General features: G+C 46.3%; 1 protein-coding gene and 1 pseudogene across 1 annotated transcript in view; one reads left to right on the top strand and one right to left on the bottom strand.

Annotated features, from left to right (window-relative positions):
• The window catches only part of MLXIP (MLX interacting protein), a 60394-nt gene that overhangs the window by 10807 nt on the left and 32808 nt on the right, over nucleotides 1–16779 (top strand).
• On the bottom strand, nucleotides 11571–12383 carry LOC102272605 (large ribosomal subunit protein uL30 pseudogene; annotated as a pseudogene).

Below are 16779 nucleotides of genomic sequence, written 5' to 3' on the forward strand. Positions count from 1 at the left end.
TGTGCTGGTCATTGATTTCCTTTTTGTTGTGTAGCCATAATTGGAATCCAGTTTTAGAACATCCCGTCACCCCACCAAGATCCCTCATGCTCTTTTATGTTTAATCCCAGGTCCTGCCTTCGCCCCAGACAACCGTTAATCTGCTTTCTGTGTCTGTAATCTGCTTGTCTTGCCTTTTCTGGACGTTTCATGTAAATGGAATCATACTGTATGTGGCCTTTTGCCTCTGTCTTTTTTCACTTGGCATGAAGTTGGTGAGGTTCATCTATGTTTACAGTGCACATACATGTCTTGTTCCTTTCGATTCCTGGACAGTATTCCACTGTGTCATTGTACCGCATTTTGTTTATCTGTTCATTGACAGGCATGTTTCGGGGGGAAGCCTAGTAGCTTCGTTGTTTGGATGTTGGTATTCCATTTTCTGTAGTAAAGTTCTCGTACAGATTCAGCAGGGACTTCCTTACAGGGTGAAACTGGGAACCGCAGTGACTATGTTGGAAAGATGATGGGTCAAACACCACTAGACATGGTGCCGCTGGTGGGTAGCATTTCGCTCAGCCCTGTAAGTCCTGAGGTCTTTAATTGTAAAGGAAGGAAAAAAGTGAGAGGAGACGTTGGGGTTAGACTAGAATGACCAATCTTATTCTTATTTACCAATCTTATTTTTCTTCCATGGACCTTGTGTATTTGAGAGATACAGCCTTAGGAGTAAATTGTATTGAGCAATAAAAAGGAACAAGCTTCTGGTATGTGTCAGAAACATTACGTCGAGTGACGCAAGTCTTACTCAAGAGATTAGATATTGATTCCATTTATGTGACATTCTAGAAAAGGCAGAGCTAATCTACAGTGGAAAAAAATCAGATCAGTACTTGGCCTGTGAGGGAGGTTGAAGAGGGGAATACTGGGGAAAAGCAGGAATCTTTTAGGATGATGGTCATGTTTTATAGTATTGTGACTATACTAGAAACCAGTGAACACTTTTAAAAGGCGAATGTTTTGGTGTGTAAATCATGTCTCAATAAACCTGTTATAAAAAAAAAAAAACCCACGTCATTAGGACTGACCCGGATGCATTCTTCTTTTTGTAGCTGAATAGAATCCCTTGAGAGCCTATTATACAAAGTGAGGTAAGTGAGAAAGAGAAGGACAGATACTGGACACTAACGCACGAATGCGGAACCTAGAAAGATGGTACTGATGAGCCTGTTTGCAGGGCCGCAGTGGGCGCAGACACAGAGCGCAGGCTTGTGGATGCAGCGGCGGAAGGAGCGGAGGCGTGAATTGAGAGAAGAGCACGGAAGCACACACATTACCATATGTGAAACAGAGAGCAACTGGGCATTTGCTGTGTGACACAGGGAGCTCAACCCAGTGCTCTGTGACAGCCCTAGAGGGATGGGATGGGGAGGGAGATAGGGGCGGTTCAGAAGGGAGGAGACATATGTATACTTGTGGCTGACTCATGTTGATGTATGGCAGAGGCCAGCACAATATTATAAAGCAGTTATCCTCCAATAAAAAACACCACCAACAGAAAACCCAAACCATTTAGGTTTTCAACATTATCTTTAGGGAGTCGTATTTGAGATCTTAAATGCTAAATATGTCAGTGTCTAGGAGTTCCAAGAGTCTCTGTCTTCCATCTCTTCTGTGTACAGTAAATGAGAGACTGCTTGGGAAGGTGACCTACCCTGAGCATTTCCCCTAGATTAAAATCGACTCAGGAATTTGGCTCTCCAGGTTACCTCAAAGCTCCACAAATCACCCTAAGGTTATCCTGTTAAGGCCTTTTTTCCTTTTAACATTGTCTGGGTCAGGGGGTCACCAAGTCAAATGCCCACAAGGGTCAGGAGATAAAAGTGTGGGTCATTGGTAAGGCAAAGAGGACGTTTGCTGTCTTTTATTTTCTGGCTTCTGATGGAGTCATGGTTACAGACAAGCACTTACTTATTATGAAAACCCTGCAACTATAAACTGCAGTTGACCAGGCCTGCCTGATGGAAGTGCAGCGGTGGCGGTGGAGGGTGCGGGGGGGATCTGTGGTGAATTGGTGGGCACCTGCCGGCTCTACAGGGGCAGCCATCACCCAGCTGCATGTGACTCTAGCTGTTTGGGAACGTGAGCTCAGTCTTACGAGGTCTGGCGTGTTTGAAAACTGGAAGAAGCCTGAATCTGTATGTGAACTCTGCCTTTCCATTTCTACCTTGGATCTGAGTTCAAGTATTAGGAATTCTAGGAAATGAGTTTAATCTCGGTTGCATCTGTTTATCTATTGGCCTTTCTTTTTATTTTTTAATTTATTCTCAAAATCTGTTTTGGCTGTGCCGCATGGTATGTGGGATCTTAGTTCTCCAACCAGGGATCGAACCCGCCCCCCTTGCATCGGAAGGGCAGTCTTAACCACCGGACCACCAGGAAGTCCCACGGTTGCGTCTCGTTTAGAACTGAGTCCTGGCCTAAAGGATGAAGGAGTGTGTGGTGCTCTTTGCCACAAGGGCAGCCCTGGCACAGGGGATATCTTGTGAGGTGTTCTCACTCTGAGGTGTACCTTCCTGAAATGTTCATGTTCATACAGTCACAGGACCGTCATCTTCTGAAAACAAAATCCAAGACTGTCCTCCTGGTAAACCCCAGAGGTGTGTGTGCGCCTGGTAGACAGTTACTCGTAGAGTTATGAGGAACCAGGGCAGTTATTTTAAATGATCGTGATTTGGGGGTGGAGAGTTGACTTCACTTCACTTCTCCACGTGAAGTTCTTGGACAGTGGGTTACTCATCGTTTTACATTCCATTTCTAACTGTTATCCCTTAACTTCACCACCAGACCTGCCTGGGGCAGGGCTGTTTTCATAGGGTGATTCCAGGGTGGAAGAAAGGGATAATCATTTGACTTAACTCCAGACAGTTGATTTGGTTGTCGCTGAAACAAAATTATAGCTTGAAGTTAGACAGAAGAGGCCTCTCACTTGGCTCTTGTTCAAAGTTTCTAACCGGCACATTGGACGTTGTGTTACAGGCCCCTGGCTTGCTTTGCAGTTAACTACGTGTGTGTGTGTGTGTGTGTGTGTGTGTGTGTGTGGGGTAGTAAAGAAGGGATGTGCTTGCTTTGAACCCTTCCCCCAGCGCGCGCGGGCACGCGCACACACACACACACACAAACACACGTTCTCGCACAGCCACCTTCCTCATGATCTGAGGCTTTTCACCTCTTGAAGTTTCTGTCCATATTTGATCTGATCTACAGAGGTGTTGGCAAGTAGCTTTATGGTTCTTAAAGGCCACGACTTTGCTCCTGAGCCAGATTGAAATAGTTTGTACTTCTCAGAGCAACAGCAACCACGCTCACTAAGAAGTTGGGGGTATTACTCTTCTAAGCTTCGGACCTTACGTTTTGGATTTTGACTGTATTTCTGGGCCCCCTTCCAGGAAAAAAAAAAACCCAAACTCAATACCCACAGATAACCACCATCATTTCCCTGGTGTTTATTCTCTCAGACCTGGTGGGGTTTTTATTTTTCGAGTGGAGTAAGTGTGTTTTGTGTTTGTATTTAACAGATCATGAATGCCTTTCCCAAATACTCGTCTGCAGTATTTTTAGTGGCTGAGTAGTATTTCTGTGTGGGTATACTGTCACTCACGGAACCCCTCTCTGGTGGACCTTAAGACCATTTCACATGAGTTTTGTGTTCCTGAGCCCCTGTTCCATTTCTCTTATCCCTACTTTCTCTGAAAACATCCTTCTGCCTCCTCCTCCTTCCTCACTGGATGAACTCTCTCCCTGAGAACCTTTCAGCAGGACCCTTGAAGAAAAGGGTCAGGGTTCCCCGGCCTGTCCCCTGCCCCTGCCTGCTTGGCTGAGGTATGTGTGGAGGGTGGAGGTGAGCAGGTTGCAGCCCAGGAGCAGCCTTTGCTCTGCGCCTCGGGCTGGAGAGAGGAAGGCTGGCTGCAGTGCCAGCCTGCAGAGGGGCAGGGGACGCAGGGGAGGGGGTCTGACACACCCCACAGCAGCGTGCGTGCCGAGCTCGCACGTCCCCACCCCGAGGCCAGGGCTCCTCACTCCTGCCAGCAGGAGGATGCCGGCGCTCGGCCTCTGTTGTTCCAGAGGCAGGGAGAGAGCGTTGAGCTTCAGGAAAGCTGGTGGTTCCAGCTGCAAGCCCGCCCAGCTGGGGCACGCTCACCTGAGACCGGGAGCCATGTGGATGCATGTCCCTGCGAGTCACAGAACAGATGCCAGTATGACTTGGTACATGGAAAGAAGAGCTCACTCAACTCTCTGGAAAAGTTTAAGTACTTTCCAGCCCATCAAGTCCAGAGATGCTGATCTCTGGCTCTCTGGCAGCCTTACTTGTCAGCCTGATCCGTTGTGGGGTTTCTGTGGTTCTGTCTGTCTGCCCACCCACACTGATGGCAAGAGTGTGTGGCGGCGGGGTCTGATATAAGGCAAAGGACTTGGGTGATGTTTTAAATGCTGGATGAGGTTGTTACAACTCCCTAGGCTCAGTGGCAAGGCTCGGCTGCCCTCAGGGCATCCAGGTTCACTGGCTGCGTCCTAGCCCAGAGCTCCTCACTGTGACCCCCATCTCCTAGCCCAGCAGAGCCTGCTCTAGCCTCCCGGCTCTCTCCCAGCCTGGCTCCCTAGTGACTGGACCAGTTTTCAATTCCTCTTAGTTTTGAATTTCATGATTTTTTTCCCCCACAAGAAACCTTGGCAGAAGACTTTGTTCCCTGGGAAAAAAGCTCTCAGAAAAGCAGAGAACCCAGCTATCAGCTCAGCCCCTGGCTTGTCCTTGACGATGTCCCGGCACAGTACTTGTGAGCCGGCAGGCAGGTGGTGCTGAGGAAACTTACCTGGTGGGCACGGCCTTCGGGTGCTTCCCACAGCAGCCAATCAGAGACCTACTGATTACAGTCAGTAGCCAGCTGCTTTTTTGCCCGATAAGTTTGTTTGCTTATCTCTATTTTCCTGCCAATTGCTGGCTCCCTGGAGCCATGGGTGTGTTTGTGGTCATTTGAGGTGATTGGTAAAGTATGGATTAAGTGAGCAGGGCGGGGCGGGGTGTGAGAAATACGGGTGTCATCTTCTGGTCTCTCTCACCCCCTGGCTCTTACCTGCAGAGAGAATTTTCTCTGGTTCCTGCCCTAGAGGGTAGCAGCTTTCAGGCTTCTGGAAAGCTGGGAGCAGCCACCTCGGCTCAGTGGCTCTAGCTGAGGTCTTGAGTGTGCTGATGCTCTTGAGTGCTAAGTTGCTTCAGTCGTGTCTGACTCTTTGCGACCCCATGGACTGTAGCCCGCCAGGCTCCTCTGTCCGTGGGGTTCTCCAGGCAAGAATACAGGAGTGGGTTGCCATCTCCCTCTCCAGGGGATCTTCCCCACCCAGGGATCAAACGTGTGTCTCTTACATCTCCTGCACTGGCAGGCGGGTTCTTTACCGCTAGTGCCACCTGGGAAGCCAGAGTCCTTACAGCAGTGTCCATCTAAGGGCAAGTGAGTTTCCTTGGCTAGGGCAAACCAAGAGAGAAATAACAGGGTAGTCCAGACTGAACGCAAAAGCTATCGCGAGCAAGCTGCCCAGCCAATGGACTGAAACAGTGACCCAGCAGCACTGTAAACAAGCTTGACGCTCAGCCCTGTGTTCTCTGTTGGCCAGGATCCCTGGAAGCGCATCAGTATGTGAGACTCAGATATGTCCCGGGAGCAGTAGGAGCCCCACGACTGCAGAACGCCAGCCTGGGTGATGTGTCATCGCTGAATGGCAGTTGGCCTGCCTCTGTTGCGTCACACGCTGTTAGTTTCTGAGTATAACTTTCTTCCCTTTTTAGCCTGGTGTCTCCAAGTCCTGGGGACCAGAGATAGAAATGAAGAGGGGCGTGCAGGGTTTGTTGGGCTGTTGCAATCTGCCGACAAAGCCATCATTGTCTGGGATAAAACACCAGTTGGGTCACTTTGAATTGCTCCATCGCTCCAGTGCTCAGTAACGGCTGTTTTTCTTCCACCTCAGCGGCGTTCCTGGGGAGAGGTGAAAGATGGACTGCCTGATCCAGAGCGGAGAAACTGCTCTCCCTTGCCCTGTCTGTGCAGCAGCATCTCCGGTGATCAGTTAAGCATCCAGAGCAGACAGTCTGCCCCTGGTCAGCCGGCGTCCCAGGCTGCTGCTGGACCCCAGCTGCAATTTTGCTGTCTTGGCCTCTTGCAGGAAGGGAGCTTTTAAGAACCAGGCTGCTGCTCGTGGCCTCAACCTCCCGTGGCACTCACCTCTCCCGGCCAGGTGCCCCACCCACAGCCTTGTTGCTGAGCTGACCTCCCCTGTGACCTTTTAGCCTACCGTCTCCCCCGTTGTGTACGATACCTCAAGCTGCCAGGTTAATCTGGAGAGCGAATCTTTCCTCTGGCTGGCTGGACTCCCGGATGCTGTCCCTCGAGCCTGGGACAGACACCCGGAGTTTTGATCCTTTCTGGTACCTCTGCCCCTCATTCAGTTCCACATTTGTGTGGTCAGATTAGTCCAATCCGGCTGTCTTTGTGGAAATCCCAGCAGCTGGGGTGAGGCCACCAGGGACTCCTGAGGGAATGAGGGAGCTCACACAGGAAAGCCTGGGCCTCCATTTGCTTCCAGTGCCAGGAATTTCATTTCCCTGCATCTGGATAGCTCTCCAAGTCCTGTGTGGTCACGAAATGACGTTTGAAGAGCTTAGGAGAAACGCAGAGTATGAGAAACATTTTTTTTTTAATGACCCTGATCCCAGACAGACAAGTTCAAGTGCTTGTTTTCTCAAAGATGGAGCTGCAGAGGCCAGAGAGTCTGTGAGGTGGACAAAGCTGGATGGACAGGAGGGGGTGATGTAAAATGCCCTTGTCCACATCGTTAGTTCTCCCTTAGATATAGTCTTGGGAACTGCCTCCATGAGGGGCTTGGGGAGAACAGAAGAACCTATCAATGGAACTGAACTGCTTCTTTAGTTCAGTCCTTTGAATTTTGTGGTATTAAAGTTGGGTGGGTAGCTATTAAAATATGTTTGCAAAAATGACTCATTTGTTTGCCCTTCTTTTAAGGATTAGAGCTTCCTTTGATACAAGCCAGTTTTCCAGATCACCGTTGTTTATTTCATTAATCATCTCTTTTATAAAATCAGCCATTCTTAATGGGAAGTGGAAATCCCTCTCAAATTGGTAATAATCTTCAATGCTTTCTTTTAAAAATATACATATATATTTATTTATTTGGCTGTGCTGGGTCTTAGTTTTGGCACCCAGGATCTTCAATCTTCTTTGCAGTGTGCGAGGTTTTTAGTTGCCATATGAGAACTCTTAGTTGTGGTGTGGGATCTGGTTCCCCGACCAGGGATCGAATCCAGGCCCCCTGCATTGGGAGCTAGAGTCTTAGCCTCTGGACCACCACGGAGATCCCTGCACTGCTTCCTTGATTATTTAGAAACCTATTTCTGAGTGTTATTTCCTGTGTAGTCCTAGCACCATAGTGGCTTCTTGATAAAGTTGCACCGAGGCACTGTGTTCACTTCTCTATTCAAACCCTCTCAATCTCAAGTGAGCCGAGTTTTCAAATCTTCAGTGACCCGTCTCCTCCGGGCTGTTGGCTGCCACCCGTTCTGCAGTGAGTTTGCCATTTCCGTTCCCTTTTTGTCCCGGGCCGCCCATTTTCCATTGGTTTGCATAACTTGTTAAATTGAGTGTAAAATGAGAGTAATTAGTGAGGGCTTAGAGACTCTCCTCTGAGTCAAGTGCACAGACCTTTACTATCTGCCTTGAATTATTTTCACTTTCTTCGGTGTACCTAAATTAAGCTCCAGCTAGTTGTGAGATAATGCTATACTTCTCAACTTCTTTTACAGAGTAATTTTAAGCCATTGTTATCCAGTTACATCAATGAAATTTGTTGGATGGGTTAACTTGTATGTATGAAAGAAATTATTTGCAGATCTTAAGACTACTGAGCTCTTAAGAAAATGCCAGTGTGTTCTCATTTCTGAAATGTGGCAAATTAAAAAAAAATAAAAAACTCCAAATCAACATGATAAACCAAGTCCCCTGGCTAATTAAGTATTCCTTTCTAATAATTATGAGAAGGAAATTCACTTTTTCCCCTTTTCAAAGTGGAAATAGTTTTATGAAGGTTCCTTTCCAGCTCTCCTCCTTGTTGTATAGAAATGCGTACTCATTGTCAAATGGAGTATTCAGGCATTTCAGGAAGACAGAATTAGAAGAACAGAATCCTCTGAAACATTCTTCTTGGGTTTATTTATTTTGTCACGGTGCCCTTTTTACTCTTTTTCTATGCCTGAATAGGTAAAAATAAACCTGTACCATCATTAAAGAGCCAAAGTTTTTACTTTTGATAAAGGCCAATGCTTGTTGTTTTTAAATGGTTCATGCTTTTTTGTGTTCTGTTTAATAAATCTTGCCAAACCCAGGACCTCTAAGATTTTTTTCCTAGGTTTTGTTCCGGAAGTTTTGTAGTTTTAGCTCTTACGTTTAGGATTGTGCTCCATTTTGAGTCAGTTTTTACATATGGTGTGAGGTAAGGGTTAAGATTCAGTTGAAGAAGTACTTTGATGAGTGTTCTTATTTATATCTCTTCTCATTCTGCTTCTTTAGTTGTTTTCGTAAGATACACTCCTAAAAGTAAAACTGTAAGATCAAAGATTCACACTGAAGTCTTTGATATATGTTGCCAGACTGGTTTTCAGAAGTTGTATCAATTAGAAAAGACAACCCACAGGGAGCTCAAACCTTTGCTCACCCTGACAACCAAGAGGGGTTGGTGGGACGGGAGGGAGGGTCAAGAGGGGGAGCCTGTACCTGCAGCTGGTTCATGTTGATGTACGGCAGAAACCAACACAGTATTGTAAAGCAGTTATCCTCCAATTAAAAATAAATTTTAAAAAAATGACAGCCTCTATAATGGGAGAAAGAAAGTGTTAGTCGCTCAGTTGTATCTGACTCTTTGCGATCCCACGGACTGACTGTATGTAGCCCACCAGGCTCCTCTGTCCATGGGATTCTCCAGGCAAGAATACTGGAGTGGGTAGCCATTCCCCTCTCCAGGGGATCATCCTGAACCAGGAATCGAACCTGGGTCTACAGCACTGCAGGCAGATTCTTTACCATCTGAGCCGCCAGGGAAGCCCATAATGGGAGAAAGTATTTGCAAATCATATATCCAATAAGGGCTATGCATCTGGAGTATATAAAGAACTCTGCAACTCAAAAATAAAAAGACAAACAGCCCAGTTAAAAACAGGCAAAGGAGTTGAATAGTTGTTTTTCCAAAGATATTATAGATATATGGGCTTCCCTGGTGTAGACGGTAAAAAAATCTGCCTGCAATGTGGAAGAACTGGGTTCGATCCCTGAGTCAGGAAGATACCCTGGAGAAGAAAATAGCAACCCACTCCAGTATTCTTGCCTGGAAGATTCCATGGACAGAGGAGCCTGGTGGGCTGTAGTCCATGGGGTTGCAATGAGTCAGACACAACTGAGCAGCTAGCACTTTCACAATAAGCATGTGAAAAGATGTTCAACACTACTAATCATTAGAGAAATGAAAGTCAAACCCACATTGCAATCCTGCTTTATACCCACTGCTAAGTCACTTCAGTCGTGTCCAACTCTGTGCGACCCCATAGACGTCAGCCCACCCGGCTCTCCCGCCCCTGGGATACTCCAGGCAAGAACACTGGAGTGGGTTGCCATTTCCTTCTCCAATGCATGAAAGAGAAAAGTGAAAGTGAAGTCGCTCAGTCGTGTCCGACTCTTAGCGACCCCATGGACTGAAGCCTACCAGACTCCTCCATCCATGGGGTTTTCCAGGCAAGAGTACTGGAGTAGGCTGCCATTGCCTTCTCCTACTAGATTGTGATAAATGTTGGCGAGCATGTAGACAGATTGGGACCTTCCTATAGTGCTGGTGGAAATGTAAAATAGTGTAGCTGTTGTAGAAAGCAGCGTAGTAGTTCCTAAAAAACTTAAGCATAGAGGTGACATTTGCCCCAGCAATTGCACTCATAGGTATGTGTCTGAGAGAAAGGAAAACACTGCACACAAACGTTCTTAGCAGCAGTGTTCCTGGTAGCCGAAAGGTAGAAACAGTTCAAATGCCCATCAGCTAATGAATAAATAAACAAAATGTTATCTATCCGTTCAATGGAATATTAGTCAGCCACGAAGTGGAATGATATACTTGCTCCAACATGGATAAGCCTTGCAGACATGCTAAGGAAGAAGCCAGTCACAAAACCCACACATTGTGATTCCAATTCTATGAATCCTGCAGGATGAGCACATGTAGAGAAAGTGGATTAGTAGTTGTTCAGGATTGGGAAGTGATGACTAAGGGTACAGAATGTTGTTTTGAGGTTGTGAAAATATTCTACATTTGCTTGTGGTGATAGTTGCACAACTCTATGAGCACACTAAAACCATTGAATTGTGTACTTCAATAAAGTGAATTATGTCACAATAAAGCTTTTACCCCCCCCCCCAAAAAAAAGGTTGTACTGACTAGTATTCCCACTAGCAGTGTGTAAGAGCCCATTTGCCTATATCCTCCCCAGCTCTGGGTTGTTCATAACCGTAATTTTAAATTCTAAATCAGCTCTGTTGAGGTTTAATATGTAAACAATAAAATGCATGCTTTTAGATGTGCCGTTACATGTGTGTGCTCAGTCAATTGCTCGGTCGTGTCTTGTTTGTGACCCCATGGACTGAAGCCCACCAGGCTCTTCTGTCCGTGGAATTTTCCAGGCAAGGATACTGGAGTAGGTTGCTTTTTCCTTCTCCAGGGAATCTTCCCAACCCAGGGATTGAACCCAAGTCATTCTAAATCAGCTCAATTGAGGTTTAGTATGTAAACAATAAAATTCACCCTTTTAGATGTGCAGCTGTATAATTTTGACAAATATACACACGTGTACACGTGTATTACCACTGCGGCCCAGACACAGGGCATATCCACCCCCCGAGAAGGTTCCCCCGGACCCTCCCTGGGCATTCTGCCCCATCTCTGTCTCTCTCACTGTAGCTTAAGTTTGTCCAGTGTTTTGTGTAAATGGAATCATACAGGATAATACTCTTTTATCTGACTTCTTTTGTTCAGCATATATTTAACTCATCTGTCATACGTGTTGCTCCATGTATTAGTATTGTTACCTGGATAGACCACAACCTGCTTATCTGTTCACCTGTTGGTAGATATTTGGCTTGTCTTCCTTTCATTGTTTTCAGCTTTATCATGAATAAAGCTGCTACGAATGTTTATGTATAAGCCTTGGTGTGGACGTATATTTTTATTTCTCTTGGGGAAATGTTTGGTGATGTGTAAAGTGTGTGTTTAACTTCATAAAAAACTGTCAAATGATTTCCGAAAATGGCTATACCTTTACAAAAATATCAGGTACCATTATTACTGTGCATTCAAAACTCTGTTAATCTGATAGCCAAAAAATGGCGTCTCTGGTGTTTTAATTTGCATCTCTTTTATCTATAGTGTATCATTTGTTCCCTGAATTTGACCATTTATTTTATTTTATTTTTTTTGTTTCGATTGTTTATTAACCAGATTACAATAATAATCCCGGTAGATACCTTAGTTCATCCTTCTAATAAGCCTGTTGATCTGGTCTTCCCTGTTGCCAGCATCTCCACCTTCTACAAAATGGGTGGTCTTTTTCTTCATTCCACCTCGTGGAGAAGACAATTTAAAGGGCCACAGGAAGTTGTTTGCTTCTTTGAAACGTTTTCAAGCGGTATAGATCTCATGAATCAGATCCTCCATGCAGATGATTCCATATTTCCCAAGAGATCAAGCAATCAATGCGTTGTCTGTCAGGGCAATTCGCTTTTTGTTGATTTTGCCAAACCACGCTTGTAAATCAATTAATTTACAGACTTCAGATTTGGGTACCCCATGCAATGTATGGCTCCACAATTCTCAGCATGTTAATTGAGGCCTTGTTGAGCTTCACAGAGGTGCCGCTGAAGATCTGCCGGAGGCGAAGGAGCCGCAGCACCTTTCGAGCCTTTGGGCTCACACCATTGATTCCTCTGATCCTGATGACAAACGCCAATTTGGGTTCCGCGGGTACATAGAAGTTACCGGCTTTTCGTGCCATCCTAGCCATTCAAATTTCAGTTCTGTACATCTGCCTGTATTCCTTGTGGTAATGCTTAGCTTTTTCATAGATAAGCTTCCTCCTTGCCTTTCGAAGCATCTTTTGGGCAAACTTCTTTCTCAGTCGCTTGATCTTAAGCTCTGCGAAATTCTTCCGCTTTTTCTTAAGGGTTTCTGGCACAGCAGGAACCTTCTTTTTCTTCTCTTCTGCACCCTCCATGGTTCCAGCCGGGAAAGAGCTGACCATTTATTTTATATTTGTGAGTTTCCTTTTAATTCTTTGGATTTGTTCTTTTTTTTTTTTTTTTTTAAGTTGGGATGTGGGTCTTTCCTTCTCCAGTTTTTTTTTTTTTCATCTTTCTGTTATAAAAAATGATAACAGAAAAGTTGAAGTAACGGTGCAGCCATCATGTTTATAATCACTGCCCATACAGTTCACATTTGTTAACTTTTGCTATACTTGCTTAATGTGTCTGTATCTCTTACTTTCTAAACCCCTAATAATACAAGAGATTTCTTTCTAAAACTTCCCTTTCCTAAACCCTACCCTCTCTTCTTTCCTTCCTCTCTCTTTCCCCTCTTTCTCATTCTGCTTTAAAAAAAAATTTTTTTTTTAATGTGGACCATTTTTAAAGTCTTTATTGACCTTGTTAGAACATTGCTTCTGTTTTACGTTTGGTGTTTTGGCTCTGAGGCGTGTGAGATCTAGTTCCCCGACCAGGGATTGAACCTGCGCCCCTTGCACTGGAAGGCAAAGTCCTAACCGTTGGACCCCCAGGGAGGTACCCTCATTCTGCTTTATTTAAATAACTGGTATGAGAAGCTAGCTCTTCCTCCTGCCCTATCGTCTTTTTGGATTATCAGTTCAGTCAGTTCCATCACTCTTCATGTCCGACTCTTTGTGACCCCGTGAATCAGAAAATAACACTGAACCTGAGCGTGAGACAGAGAGACGCTGACTTTCCACGGCTCTCTTCTTTTCCCAAGAGTATAACCACTGTAGCGGACCCCAGCCCACCAGAAAAGGGGAGGCAGCAGTGAGGTGGAGAACTTAAGGCTCCAGAGAGTCAACACTCTTAACTCCCGTCATCAAAGCCAAGAATGAAGGAGGCAGGGCACCAGAAGCCATAACTGCCGATACTTTGAGAAAGACCTCTTTATTCCTCCTGCCGGAAACCGTTTTCTCTACACCCCCTCTCCCGGGTTAAGTCCCGCCTGTCTTGGAGACTCAGCTCAGGCATCCTGCTTGAGGAAGCCATCCTGAATCCACCACTGGGCGCCCTGCTGTTTCCATGCCCTGCACACATGCCCTCGCTCCCTTGAAGCAAGACGTTTCTGACTTTCCCATTAGCTTGCGAGGTCCGAGGGCCAGAGCCTGGCTTTTGCGCCTGGTCCTCCACACAGGGTCTGATGCGTCCCACGCAGGCTCTTGGCAAGTGTTGCTGGGAGGCTTCACTTCCTGGCCGGCTGACGATTTCTCCAGTTATGGCTGCGTTTGCTTTCCTGGTCGTGAAAGCATGGTGGACTCGCAGGCTCTTCTTTATCAAAACTCGTATTTGTCTGAGCCTTATAAAAAGCTGAGAAATGAAAACTGTGGCCTTTCCCTTTTTATTTGTTCCAGCAGCTGCCTTCTCATCATTTTAGGGCAGTCGTTTCTCACTTGGTACTTTTCACTTTTCTTTATTCTTTTAGATTCTTAGAATTATGGGCTTTGAACCTAAAGAGGCTTAGCCATCAGCTGCACAACCTAAAGGGCTTCCAGGTGGCTCAGTGGTAAAGAATCCACCTGCCAATGCAAGAGATGCGAGTTTGATTTTTGGGTCGGGAAGATTCCCCGGAGAGGGAAATGGCAACCCACTCCAGTATTCTTGCCAGGAAAACCCTATGGACAGAGGAGCCTGGCAGGGGTCCATGGGATCGCAAAAGAGTTGGACACAACTGAGCGACTAAACAACAGCAACAACACAACTTAAAATGTGAACCCAACTGGCCTGTCCACTTTCTCCTGGAGTACCTGCAGCGTTTAGAACTGCACCCTCAGCATTCCTGCCTGGGTTTTCCCTCTCTCCCTCCCGCTGTCTCCCAGGTTTCCCCTCGCTGGCCTGCCTGAGTGGTGCTTGATACAGGGCCTTGCTGTGAAGCGTGCCTGAGAGCTGAGGTGAGGGTGAGTGATGGGTCCCTGGCGGCGTTTTCTTGCTCGGGAGGCTGGGAGCATGGGGAACGGCAGGCTTCAGTTCCTGTTAAAGAGCTCTTAGGCTTTTCTCCTATGTAGATACTTGTCTGGGCTGGGAGAGTGAAATGGTGCTAATAAAAAAAGGGAGAGAGTTGTGTTTGTGCTGCTAATACTGGTGGGATTCAATCTGCCTTTTCATTGAAGAACCGCGTATCTAATCTCTAAGTGGTAGTTCTCTTTGGCTCTCAAGGACCTTTGCTCATCACCCACCCCTAACAGTCATTCTCTCCTTGTCCCTTGAGTCGAGTCGCTGGGAGGCTTGGCTGAGGCGGCCAAGAGTCCTTCAACTGTGCTTTCTCACAGCCTAGGGTCAGAACTGTTCCGAATGTTGTGGGAAATGTCAGCCGGATGCGTTCATCCGTTTATCAAGAACCTCCTGTGTTCCACACCCTGTTAGTCCATTCTGAATACCTTTCTTCACTTCATTCTTGCCACAGCTCTGTGAAACAAGACTGTCTTTTCCCCAAAAAAAGCGAAGTTATGGAAGGCCAGCTGTCTGCCTGAGGCCGCATGGTCGGCAGGTGGGGACGCGGATGGGAGAGTCGCAGGTGGTTAGGAAAGCGTCCTTCTGAGTAAAAGCTTCTGCTGTACTTTAGAGTCAGCCCTAACCGTGAGGCACGTGGCGTTTCTACCCATGAAGGTAGGCCGGCCTGAGATTCTGTCGATGGATTTTTCTGTCATCAGGACAGCACAGTGGACAGGATCAGATTTCCTCAGTAAAACCTGGAATTTCGACATGAGAGGAATCAGATGTTATCCTTCTTTCTTATGCCAAGAAAGTGGAGCCAGCCCTTGCAATAATAGAAAGACTCTGAAACTTAACAGTTAAAAAGTCCCCGTAGAGCTTTCTTGGCAGCTCAGTAGTGAAGCATCTGCCTGCCAATGCAGGGGACACAAGTTCGATCCCTGGTACGAGAAGATCCCACATGCCTCAGAGCAACTAAGCCCATGTGCCATAACTCCTCAACTCACATGCCGCGACTACTGAAGCCCACATGGCTAGAGCCTGCACTCTGCAGCAGAAGCCATTGCATTGAAGAGTAGCCCCCGCTCGCGGCAGCTGGAGAAAGCCCACCCTGTGTGCAACAATGAAGACCCAGCCCAGCCAAAAATAAATAAAATTATTATTATTTTTTTAATCCCTGTAAATGGCTGGCTTCAGGTCTTGTTCACAAGTACCCCTCCCCCAGCTCCTCTTCCCTGCAAATGCACACTGGTCCCCAAAGATCTGTAGGATAAATAGCACAAAATCTTGCCGTTTGGTTCAGTCTGTCATTGCCCCACAAACTCCTGCCCGGCCCATTTGTTGCTTTTGTGTGTGATTGTGGAGCATAGTCCTCAGCATAGCAGGGACTTCAATTTTGAGAAAATAAAATGTTCGTCAGTTTTTGGGTGGACTTTACCCTCAGCCCTTCTGTTTGTTGGATTATTTGTGCCTTAGATATTCCCATTTTATTTTCGTCTGCTCTCCCAGGAGGCCTTGAAGCAGGGGGAAATGAAAGAGATAAGTCACCCTGACCTTGATTTTTATAGCACTGTAGTAGCTAAAGGTGTGTTTACCCTCTCAGGGAGCCATAAAAAAAACACTTTTCTTTTTAAGCATTTGCAACAGCACTTAAGATGGCAAGTAGCTCTGCAGCTGGGTTTATAACACATAAAGATCAGAGGTTAAAATTCGGGTATGGTAATAAATCAAAACCTCTTTTCATCTTTCACCCCTGTTTTTAAGTTTGGTTTTATGAGTAACAAATTGTTGCTTCTGACCAAGAGGGCATGGTGCAAATGAGTATATCAGAAAGGGAAAATGTAGGTATTTTGAAGGCGAGAAAGTATGTGTCGGGAGACAGTGTCAGCAGATGTCAGTGTCGTCTCAGCTGGCCAGGGCGGAGACGGATGGCGTTTCTGAAGCAGAGACCAAGCAGAGATTATCCAGCTTGCCTTCGATTTAGGGTGTTAATCTCCACCTCTACTGCTCATCCCCAAAGCCTCTGCCACTTAGAAGGTTAATGAGTTGATTAAAAAGCATGCCTGGGAGGAGGATGAAAAGAGGGAGAGACGTAGGGTGACAACCGATTCTCAGCAGCAGATGAAAGGGACAGTCTCTGTATAGGCAAAAGTAGAATAGATTTTATTTTGAAATATCTTTTATGGGAAGAGGGCTGTGGAGAGTTCTTCATCTGTTTGGATGCTTTTTAAAGGGGCCATCCCCTGTGGCTCAGACAGTAAAGAGTCTGCCCACAGTGCAGGAGGCCTAGGTTCAATCCCTGGGCTGGGAAAATCTCCTGGAGAAGGGAATGGCTACCCACTCCAGTTTTCTTGCCTGGGAAATCCCGTGGACAGAGGAGCCTGGCAGATTGCAGTCCATGAGACAAAGAGTAGGACACGACTGAGCGACCAACACTTTCAGTTTTCTTGCCTTT

This window comes from Bos mutus, chromosome 17 (genome assembly GCF_027580195.1).
Source record: "Bos mutus isolate GX-2022 chromosome 17, NWIPB_WYAK_1.1, whole genome shotgun sequence".
NCBI classification, from domain to species: Eukaryota; Metazoa; Chordata; class Mammalia; order Artiodactyla; family Bovidae; genus Bos; species Bos mutus.